Below are 11,155 nucleotides of genomic sequence, written 5' to 3'. Positions count from 1 at the left end.
AAGGTAACATCGTGAGGAAATCGGCCTGCCTTAGACCCAAAAATCGACGGCGTGTGTCTGTGTACGTGCCTATAAGACAATTCATCATGAAACAGATACATAAATCTGAGGCCCAGACCTTAAAAGGTTGTAGTGCCATATAATAAGTAAGTCCCGAAAATGGACGTGTGTCAGCTTAAGAAGGCCAAGACCATAAAGTAAAATAGTCTGTGAAACAGATGCAATAATCGATCGATTATTTAGTTTGAGTACATTTATAATAACTCTTGCTTTAATAATGATATATACAAGAGTTACATTTGGTTAGACAAATGAATTATTTATAACTGATACTGGGTATTAAAAGTCCGGTTTACAATTTAATAATAATTAAGCATTTTTAAGAATCGAAATCGAAGTCGTATTCTTCAAGACATTATGTTAATATCAATAAATATAACCGATAAATTAATCAACCAAAACATCGTCAAGTTTTTCGAAGAAGCGCATCCCTACACTCAATTTCGTCCCAAACTTTGAACGAACTTGGTCCAAATCTTAGGAAATAAACCCCACTTATCCAACGTGTAGTCGCGAACTAAATTTATGGGACAATCTTCGGACCTTTTTCAACCTTATGAGGAAGCCTCTTCTATTGACTCTCATATATTCATATTGACCTTTTCAAATGTACGGTAATGAATAACCATGGATTACTTGGGAAAGCGGATTTTAGTCAAATGGAAAGGATTTACGAGTCGTATTTATTTTTGAGATAAAAAATATTTATATTATGATTAAGAATTTACCACTGATTTATTAATATAACAAACGGGACTACCAGCATTCGGTGAATTTAAGTCAAATTGTAGCGGATATAGCGTTAGCCTAGAGTTGTTAATGTAGATACTTATTACTATTAAAAAATACTTTTATAAAAAAGAAACAAATTGCTAACCCAATCTACTTTAAAAGTAATTTTTTACTATTTTGTTTAAACACGCCAGTATTAAGATCAAGATTTAATATAAATATTGATTTGATCCTAAAAACTAGTTTGAGATATAATTGGCACTCACAATAGTGAAACTAAATTAAAAATTATTTAACCCAGTAGTAGTAGATAAAAAATTGTGTATTTATAATACAGATAATTAAAATGTTAAAATAATACTTTTTTAAAACTTACGAACTTCTATTTTCTATGCTTTTATTAATGTAAAGTGTAAAATGGTTACAGTGACATCTACTGCCATCTTACTTAAACAGTGAGTGTAAAATTGTGGACTATATAGTCCGCGCCACCACTCATTGCCGACGGGAACACTGGAACTAAATTTGACGTTACAGTGAAATATTATTTTATTCGTTTTAAGGTAAAACAATAGAAGCAAATCTTGGAGACTAGTTCATCCCTTCATCTAATTCTTATTAAACTCCCTAGAGGTCACTGCCTTAAAATGTTTTAAAAGAGTTTTTGTTTTGGTATATTTTACATTTACAGGAAAAAAAACGCAGTATTAAAATTCAACGTAATATGAATAAACGATGCTCCTTATTCACAATTACTAAATACGTATTAGCGCCCTCTAGATCTAAATATAATAAACGAAATTATTCTTAATAAGCGTAGTGTAAATTCTGAAGTAAAGTGAATACGACGTAGTTTTTAAAAACATCTCTAGATGGAGCTTATACGAATGCAATGAGATGAAAAAAAATTAGATTGAGGTCTTCTAATTGATACAAAACTAATTAATTGAATTACTTTTTTTAATAGTTAAAGAATAAATTATAATTATTTTTTGTTTAACTTTTAAAAAAGTAATGATATTGAAAATGCTGTGGGTTAATAAATGCTATTAATTAGGATAATATAGTAGTTTATGCAACTGTCATATAATAGAGGGTATTAAAACATGAGTTTTTTTTAACTAACAACATTTTAATTTTCTTAAAGAAGTATGTATATAAAATATGCCAATAAAAGTCTGTATTTATTTCATAATTAGAATATTACCGAATGAGATTATATAAATATTTTTAAAATCCTATAAGAAAAAAAAACATATTTTTTTTACATCAGTAGACATTAATGCCTGGTACCAACAACAAACATATAAGTTACAATTTGTTTTCAAATCATTAACTTAATCACATTCGTAGTATCAAATTAATCAAACATAGTAGTATTTGTTATTTGTGATTGTTGTTTCAGATCTCGTAACATATGTGGCAGACACATTTCTGCGTGTGTTTAATTGCTATTAAGGCAGACTTTCTGTACTGTATCGACCCGACAATAATTGTTTCAGCGGGAATACTACAACATCTTTGGTCTTTGCACTACGTGTGTTAAGTACTACGAACGGAATTACAAACAAATGATTTATTTGAACGTGACATTTATAATTTCAAATTTCGAACGTTTTAAAAACTTTAACAAAGTAGGTCAAAAAGCGGTTTACAGGAACGTGGTCACGCACAACCGCTGAGTAAGGACACAGGGTAAATAAAAAGCTTGAATAAAATATTGAAGTGGGGGCGACTTCGCTACAAATTCCATTGAGGATGCACAATTTATTGGACACCTTCCGTTTCAATTTGCGCGCGATGCGACACTTCATTGGGACTATGAGAAGTTAAATTGTGGGATATTTTTTTAATGTTTTTAAACTGGCTTGAGTATTATTTAGACTAACTTTTTAATACAGTTAATCCGGATTTAACCATTTAGCCTCCCCTACTATAATAGTATATTATTTAACTATTTCTGTGTAATTCCGAATTCTTTAGCATTAATTAAACTTAAAAATAATATTTAAAACGTCGTCCACAACTTGTGGTGTCGTATGTATCAGTTGTAATTCTAAGCATATTACTTACGAAAATGTTATTATAAACACACACATCTTTAACACAATAAGAGGTATGGCTGCGATGGCCTTGCATTGTACGTAAACATTATGTAACAGGTGTATATGAAGTTTTATTATTTCTGGATGTATGACTCACTCTATGGTATCAAATCAGTTTGACTATTTGATGAGTATTGGCCGATATATTTTTTTATAGAGTTTTAACTGTGAATCGTATATTCAGGGCTGGATTCAGGATAGGGGCCCCGGGGCCGCCTCAAAAGAGACTTCGGAAAAGAAATGTTTTAAATCCTGACTAGTAAACACTAGTAAACAACTTTTCTTTTGACATATTTTTAAATCTTTAAAACTCGACTGAATTTTTTTTCATTTTATTTGGGTAATAATTTGGGGCCAGGGGGCCTCCATTCTTTAGTTGCCTCGAGGCCCCCAGACCTCTCAATCCGGCCCTGCGTAAATTATACGAAATTATCATACTTGCAAATTGTAAACGGTTGATTGTAAATAAAGTGGCTTTAAGTCTCTATTTTACATTACGTATAAAATGTATTATGACGACAGCTGTAATGTGAACAAATGTTTGAGTCGAAAGGTATACGAAATGGAAATCTCTATACACTCGCAACCACACTTAATTATTTCTATGCTTCTTTAACTAAACAATAGTGTAATTATATCAAATAGGGACATGACAGACAGGGTCGGATCTACTTAAGGGCTTTTTGTGCTGCAGCCTAGGGCCCCATGGAAAAGGCGATATTTTAAATTAATTTTTTTTTTTTTAAATATTACAATATCCAACCATAAGGTGGCATCCCTGAGATCAATCAACCCATGTGCGATGTGCGTCTATCGAACTGAACGGGAAATTTCCCGTCGTTTGTTTTCGGTCGGTGTATTTTTTCACGTGTCTCCACAAATTTACGATCCGCACCTGATGACTATAGATGATATATTTACTATATTGTGAATAAATTTGACAGCTGCTGCAACACCAAATTCTTACGACGCAATCCGGCAATTTGAAAGACGTATTCATGTCAAAAATAATAAAAAGTACGACATCGTTCAAAATCATGCGCAACTTACACTTTATCCTTGGGGACCACAGTTCAGGAATCCTAAAGCTGGCCAAATTGCGACTTAATTCAACACTTTCGTATGCTTTTTTTCCTCGAATTTCGGGTATATTCAAATTTTATGTGGGTCGAATTGCTTCTTGTTGCACTTTAGCCGAAGTTTATGGCCTAATGCAATGGCTAAGAAGTCTTTTCGTATAAAGATTTAAAATAAGTTGTAAAATTAATTCGATTAATCATACTCGTAAAACAATGTTTACTATAGTAAAACAATGTTTACTATAGTAAAACAATGTTTACTATAGTAAAACAATGTTTACTATAGTAAAACAATGTTTACTATAGTAAAACTAATAGATAAATAGGAAATTATGAAAAAACCTCTAAAGTACATTTTTCATTTCTAAGAAAGGAAAGGAAATGTTATAGGAAGAAACATCCACTTCCTATGAAAATTTTATTTTCTAATTTAAGTTTAATACAAATTACAGTTTAACGCTCAAATTTTAGTGGCAAAAGGGGCAAACCGGTAGGAGGCTCTGCGACACTACCGCCCATGGGGAATACTCAAACTGCCAAAAAGATCGCGAGTGTTGCCAACCTTTTAAAAAATTTTTGTCAAAACGCAAGTAGACAGTCTTGAAGACAACTACAACCGTTTATTATAATTATTATAACAATTATAATCCTTTTTAATAAAGTAAGTGAAAGTAAACCAAGTATTTGATTCTGTATAATCAAAGATATTTCAAATTGTACGTTTCTTAAATAAAAATAATACGTACAAGCGAGCTAAACAAACATCAATATAAATAGCAATTTATTTCAAAGAAAAATGTTCCTCACAATTATTGCCTTAGCTCCGTACAACGCAAACTGATGTTATTTTTCATCCTCGAAGAGAAATATTGGGTAGACAATGATTTGTACTTCTGAACTTAACAAAGGCTTTCACAGGGTTCAAATAAGCACCTTTAAAGGAACAAGAAAATCTAAGTGGTTTTAAGAAGTGCCATAAACCTTCTAAATATTCTTGAATTAAAACAAAGAAAGTAGGTGAATATTTTTTATTTAATATTGTCTTTGATTGACATAACCTTTACACATTTAAGAAGGCAATTTATAATAATACATAACTTTAGTCCGGTAAAAAAAGTTTTTTTTTTCTTAACTTGCACGGACACCATGCTTTATAAGTTCCCTTTCAATCCCTTTTAAGTATTAATATTTATTCACCAAGTGCTAATTTGGTTTTTAAATTTAATTTCTCTCCCTGGCGTCAAATGTTTATTAGTAATCATAACAATCAAATATACAATATTTGCAATTTTCTTAACCTACATAGTAATAATACACATTAATAGAAATAAAATTAAAACCAATTTAAAAAGTTTGGTCCCTGTTTTAGTGTACCTTTAACGCTGGCAGCATTTCCTCTCTGTGTTGCGATACTTATTCGTTGAGCGAGGAAAGCACCAGCTCTGGTATCACCGGTACTTTCTACCAGGCGCCAACTTAAATATTTAATAAGCACCTCTGCACATGAACCCCACGGTCCAAGAGTGTCTACTCCAAAGGGAACAAAATTTCTATTTGGCAATTAGTTGAAAATAGACCATAGTTTGTACTCACAATGAATTCCTGTACCCCCCGATGTGATATTGGGATCTTCTAGGGTATTTTATGTTATAATTGTTAATTACAGATTAATTATGTCGTATTTTGGGTCTAAAACAAAGAAAAATCCTCTGCTGCAATGTACGACCGATGTTCCGGTCCGCACGGGACCGCACGACCGCAAAGCTTACGCGTTTAATCACTAACACGTATAAACAAGTGTATGGACTAGTGCCTCATTATACTGAGCTAAGTTGGCCTTTTAATGTAGCTTTAGGGCGGCTCAGTATTGTGCAGGTTGAATTAAAAAACAATACATAAATCAGATATCCGAGACGTAGAGGGAGGGAAAAAGGAAGATATTATGTTAGGAATTTAGTAAATTTAAGTGTCATTAAAATAATAAAAGTGTCGAAAGTTTATACAAAGTATAAGTATGTGGCATTTTAATTTACAATTCGTCATTTGATTTCAATAAAATATTTTGCATAAAATATAAAATTCTTTTTGAATTAAAATTTTAAAAATAGAATTTCTATAAGGTAATTTGCCCTTATCGCTCTTTCTCAATCTGTCGCAATCGCTCTCTCCCTTTTCTTCAACAAAAACGCTACACATCGTGACGCTAATATTATTATTATTGCGTTTCATCCTTAAAAATTTAACCTCATGCGCCTAAAGAAGTTTCACTTCTAAAATAGTATATTTATCGAGTCCTGAGTCATACAGTAAGAATAAAGTTATCATTATGTGAACTCTTTCACATTTCAATGAGTCGTTATTTGAACTTCGTCCAAACGCACTTGAACAGGTTTGGCAACGCAACGCATGGATTAATTTCCTGCTGACCCCGATGTGATTGCCAAAGCTCACGATCATCATTGTTCAGGGTTGATACTCCTTGATATCCTGTGAGTTTTAAATAGATGAAAAATATCCTCGCATGTCCATACTAATATTATAAAGAGGAAAGATTTATATGTAAGTATGTTTGTAACGTTTGTAATGTCGGAGCTGATAATATACCAACAGAGATTATATAGGAAATTGAGGAATGTAACTTAGATTATATCACAACCCTTTTTAATGGTATATACGACTCAGGAACTATGCCTTCTGACTAGCTTAAGTCAACATTTATTACAATTCCCGAAACAAAGATCCCAAAAAATGCAGCGACTATCGGACTATCTCACTTATGAGTCATGTTTTGAAACTCTTTCTGGAAGTGATACTATCACCTTTGCTATTTAACTTGTATGCCGATGCAATATATTCAGAAGCCCTAGATAATTGTCAACATGGCATATATCAATTAATGGCAAACGGCTGAATAACTTAAGATACGCTGATGACACGATCTTAATTGCAGAGAGCCTCGATGGTCTGCAGACTTTAGTCAATTCAGTTGCCGCTGTGAGTTCTGAATTTGGTATTAGCATTAATGCGAAAAAGTCAAAATATAATATGACAATAAGCCGAACACCAGAGCTTTTTACGCAACAAAATATACACCTCAACAATCAGACCTTGGAACGTATACATTTTATCGACACAGCACGTACTAATAATAATTATTCCATTCCTATTCTAAGAACTACAAATTTTGATGCCAGCAGCTTAAAATTGTTCTTTTTCCTGATTTTTCTTTCAATTTCTCGAGTTCTATTATTAATTCCAAACAATTTAACAAAATTAGAGAAAATACTAAGAAGTATATATTTTTTAGTCTTTTTAAATTGAATAGGACAAAACCATTCGAATAAGTGTGAGTGCAAGTTACTCTTAAGTGATAAACAGTAGTAAGTAGAAAAAAATAGTACACAAGAACAGAGTGTCTTCCCCTTAATAGAGACTGTAAGTAGTGTCATAGACACTTTTTTACGTTAAAAATCCTGTTTAGTAAATTAGGCTAGCTGCAAATTACTTAAGTAAGGCTCGTAGTGTTAAATCATGTCTTTGTATGGACATGTGTATGTAACCGTTGCATAATGAGGCCAATAAGGCAAAAGCGAATAGTAAGGTGATTAGGGGAGTATTTTTTAGCATCATGCGACTGTTTTTATTACTACTTTTATACAGTTTCATATACTTATTTATCTAATACTAGCAGACCCGACAGATGTTGTCCTGTACACACAAATGTGTCTTAAATACAAAATTTCAAAGATAAAATACAAACCAAAATCGAATTGTAAATAATCTGAACTATTACTACACTTAAACACTCATCAAAATAGAAAATCGAAATAAAGACATCAACCGATCAACTTCAATAACTTTTTATTCTAACAAAATGTTTTGACTAAAAAAAATTAGTTTTTCTGTTTGTTGCGTTTTGTTATACCACGATTTATGTCACGTCCCACTGAAACAGAATAAACGTCTCCTGGTTCTATTCTACCTCCCACCACTTTTAAGCCAAATCGTTACAGCCGTGCTTGAGTTTTAAATAGTGTAACTAAAACGACTTACTTTTATACGTATATACATAGATTATGAATTTTGTAATTATTTCTTATAAATATTAAAATATCAAGGCAATATATTGGATAATATAATACAAGTAATTCGTTTCTTATTTTTAATTATATAGTAGCAGCCCTGGCAGAAAAGCCTCTAAAACTGTTCTGAATGTTTAATATTGAGCCTTTGTGAAGCCTTCAAAATCATCGTTTATCCGTTTCGTCGTAATTGGATGACCATTGTTAGTTCGATGCTTTAACCCTGGAAAGATAGTCTGCGTAAAATTTACGCATGCGTTTTCGAATAATTGCTCTATCTTTCCAATTAGCACGAATCCATAGCTGTGCGTTTAGGACATTTCATTCGTCGTTGGGAGCTGCCGCGTGACGTAAGTGTCAATAAGGTAAGTGCCACCGATTTTGAAATATAACGACCTCGTGAGTCAAAATTACGCATGATTATCTTTATCGTGACTTTTATGATTTTGGCTTATATGACAGTTTTAGTACTGTTTTAATACTTTATATCATAACTAATATTATAATTTCATTTTTAAAGATATTGAGGCAAATATATATCACAATGGGGAGTATCAATGTAAACGAACACGAAATCCTGGCCGCTCTTATGCAAAGTGATGACGAGCTTCCGTGTGAGGACACCGACAGTGAAGTAGCGGACCACGTTTAAAGTTTTCTTTTTTTTTAAGTAAAAATAAAGGAGTTTAAAACATTATCTGCAGTATTAATAATTCTAATATATGTGTATATATAATAACATACAATTCATTAAAATAAACGATTAAACCTAGACCTACAACTAATTCAAATTCTTGCGTAAATTTTACGCATGATTATCTTTTCCGTATTACAAAATATGATTATCTTTCTAGGGTTAATAATGATATTACGGTTACGTCTGGATTTACATTTTCAAATTGGCACTTAAATTTAAATGACCATAGCGATTGAAATTTTTAGCTGACCACGTTGCACGTAAGCAGACACATTTCCGCGTCTGTTCCTTTGAAAATTTATTATGTAGGTAATTTGTGATAAATTGGCACGTCAATTGCACACAGAAATAAAAATCTATCGTTTATTATACTATAAAAATATTTAAAATAAATCAGATTTAAGTAATAGAATACGACTCATGCACTTTCAACTATTTGACTACCCTTATTTAATTACCCTAACTTAAGAGTAATATGGTTTTCTTTTTTAATGTAATTAGAGGCAAACGAGCCTTCATCTGATGTTAAGTGATACCGCCGCTAATGGACATTGAAGAAGGCTCGCAATTTCGTTGCCAGTCTTTTAAGAATTGATACGCTCTTTTCTTGAAGGACCCTAAGTTGAATTGGTTCGGAAATACTTCAGTGGGCAGCTGGTTCCATATACCGGTGGTGCGCGGCAAAACTGCCTTCGAAAACCCTCAGATGTGGAACGACGGACATCGAGGTGATACGGATGGTATTTTGTATTCTGCCTTGACGATAATGAAACTCAACTGCAGGTTAATATTTTGTTACTTAGCACAGAAGAACAAAGATATTATGGTCATCAATAGATTACCTTTGGTTGAGGTTATATTGAACTTATTTAACGTATTTGATGTGAAACATCTATAGCCGCACGTAAAACCGATTTCTGGCGTGGCGACGCCAGAAATGAAATGAAACACTATATGATGGTATATATATACAGTCTATATGCAGTAGTGTGTACGGTGTGTGTATTACGAAGTCACTAATCAAACGAATTAAGTAGTCACGATTTGAAATAAATTCGTAAATTTTTGTATTTAATGAAAATAAATGTTTATTCAATAAATAGTCATCGTTATCTGGAAAAAAAATAGTAATATTTTATTTTATCATTATGACATATTCAGTTGCTATCACAATGTGTTCTTTTCTGCATATTACTTTTACATAATAATGTCGATGTTTCACATCTGCCTGGCGTCCCGTGACGGCTCACATTTTTTTTTAGAAGTCGTAATTCTCTCAATGTTTCTACGCTAAATATCAAATAATTGCCAGAGCATGTGATTTATAAAAAAATAATCTAAAGCTTGTGAGAAATAACAAAATATACCACCAGGAAGGGTGGACGCGATAAATTACGAGCGGGCAACATCCGCTTTGATAACACTGGACCCGTCTGTGGCAAGTAGTTTTCGTATATCGTTTTAGTACAAAACCATAGTATCCATCAATAGTAGCACTCTTATTTGTAGAAACATATTCTATTGCACTGTTTTCCTTAAAGTAAAACATCTCCTTTTCTAACGCTGTGATGAACAGTCATAAAACTGTTCAAGAACTTACTTGGAAATAACCCACAAACTTCCTCCACTAACTAGTCTATTATATAAAATTCTCGTGTCACAATGTTCGTTCCCATACTCCTCTGAAACGGCTCGACCGATTCTTATGAAAGTTTGTATGCATATTTAGTAAGTCTGAAAGTCGGCTACTATCTATCATTCAAACCCTTAAGTGATAAGGGGTGTCCGTTCCAAAAAAAATTGTTTACTTTTTAGACAAAATATTTTGTTTTAATTGTTTTATGATATATCATACAAAAATACATGTAACCCTTAATTTTTATCTACCCTCTACGATCAACCCGTATTATTAATTTGTTAGTTATATGATTTTCACTAACAAATAAATAATACGTATAACTTGAACTCTGAGGTTTATATAGAGAAAAATCACAGAATAACCTAAAAAAATTCATTCTGGAAAACCGAACAGTCTCTGTGGTAGAATAGTTGTGGTAGAAATGTTCCATGCTCGTATGTACTAAAAAGGTAGGCTAAGCATGAAGGAGAAACGAAGTTCGCGGGGGCAGCTAGTAAGTTTATAACTATAAAGAAACCACAAGTAGCGATCGAGCCCAACTGAATCAAACAGTGCAAATGAAGTTTGTCCATCTAAACTGGATGTTGGATAAACAAGTGCTCGACAAACAAGCCGGATTGGAATCGTAGTGGCTTTAGATTGACCGTAAATATATTTAGGCCTATAATAGATTCGACTAGGGATGTTACGAATACCCGATCCGACAGAATTATTTTCAGCCTTGCGATTCTGTAACTCACTTTTCGAACTCACACAGCGGT

The 11,155-nt window shown here is 32.5% G+C and overlaps 1 long non-coding RNA gene across 1 annotated transcript; it reads left to right on the top strand.

The window, feature by feature from the left end:
- Positions 1-8,280: 8,280 nt before the first annotated feature.
- Positions 8,281-8,750, top strand: LOC125057955. The gene is made up of 2 exons (XR_007118292.1): positions 8,281-8,423; positions 8,579-8,750. It is a non-coding gene; the product is annotated as an uncharacterized LOC125057955 (long non-coding RNA).
- Positions 8,751-11,155: the final 2,405 nt, after the last annotated feature.

Source organism: Pieris napi, chromosome 17 (genome assembly GCF_905475465.1).
Source record: "Pieris napi chromosome 17, ilPieNapi1.2, whole genome shotgun sequence".
Classification (NCBI taxonomy): domain Eukaryota; kingdom Metazoa; phylum Arthropoda; class Insecta; order Lepidoptera; family Pieridae; genus Pieris; species Pieris napi.
This window is presented reverse-complemented; position numbering and strand designations above follow the sequence as displayed.